Consider the following 300-nt stretch of genomic DNA (forward strand, 5'->3'; position numbering starts at 1 on the left):
CCCCCCCCCCTCCGGACAGTTACAAGTAAAGCAAAGGATGGACGAGATAATTAAAATATAAAAGTGCAACTAAATCAGTCGGTCGAGACACTGTGCAAGGTAACGCGCACTCGGGCTGGGGAACGGGGGGTGGAATTGGGGCTGAAGCGAACTAAGCCATAACATTTAGAGTGAAACTGCAGCAACAGAGAAAACGAGCTTAAAAAATCTCCGGGTTTACATCTGATGCGAGTAACCACAGTCTTAAAAGCAGTATTTTGACGCAGCTTTAAAAGGCTCTATCATGAATGGTAAAAGTTT

Source organism: Charadrius vociferus, unplaced genomic scaffold (assembly GCF_000708025.1).
Source record: "Charadrius vociferus isolate BGI_N301 unplaced genomic scaffold, ASM70802v2 scaffold776, whole genome shotgun sequence".
NCBI lineage: Eukaryota > Metazoa > Chordata > Aves > Charadriiformes > Charadriidae > Charadrius > Charadrius vociferus.